Genomic DNA, 744 nt, shown 5'->3' on the forward strand with positions numbered 1-744 from the left:
GGGCAATAATTTCCAGTCAGCATCGGCCCGTACATATAAACGGAAAAAATTTTCCAGTCTCTAGTATAAACAGCTGGACTTTGTCAAGGAAGCTGTGTCATTTTTACTAGGACGTCAGTTTCACATCCAGCCTCAAGGCCAGAGTGCAGGAAATGCCAGGCACTGGCGTCTCACAGGCAGCTTAGAAAGCTATCCACTCACGCTGCCTGTCTGTAAGCAAATACTCTGAGAGCACCTCTTGTTAAATTAACTTGTTTTCTCCAAATATCCAACAGAGTATCAGCTCGAAGGCTGTCTCAGGACGGTTTACTAAAACCACAAAGGTATAGGAGTATGTAATCCGTGTCATATATTGTTGAAGTTGTTTAGGGAGCAGAGCCTAATAAATCCAGATTTATAAGAAAGAATCAATACAGTTGTAAAGGAAATGTATAGCTCACCCTGAAGATGCCAGTGTTAAGTAACCTATAAAAGGTCTGGCACATAAATATTTCTAGTCTTCACATTTACCCTAACAATACATATTATCTTTATTTTACAGATAATGAAACTAAATGACTGACATCAGAACACACAACTAGGGATCTGAGAGCTGAGTTCTGACCCGAGTTTTGGTCACCTTCCAAAGTGTGTGCTCTACATCAAATCCTGTTGCTTCCACCCACAAAGGTCTGATTTTTACCCAAACTTCATAGCTCCTGTGTAGAAAGCCCATTTGGATTAGGAAATAAAAGCAAGCACCTC

Source organism: Balaenoptera ricei, chromosome 1 (genome assembly GCF_028023285.1).
Source record: "Balaenoptera ricei isolate mBalRic1 chromosome 1, mBalRic1.hap2, whole genome shotgun sequence".
In the NCBI taxonomy this organism is placed as follows: Eukaryota; Metazoa; Chordata; class Mammalia; order Artiodactyla; family Balaenopteridae; genus Balaenoptera; species Balaenoptera ricei.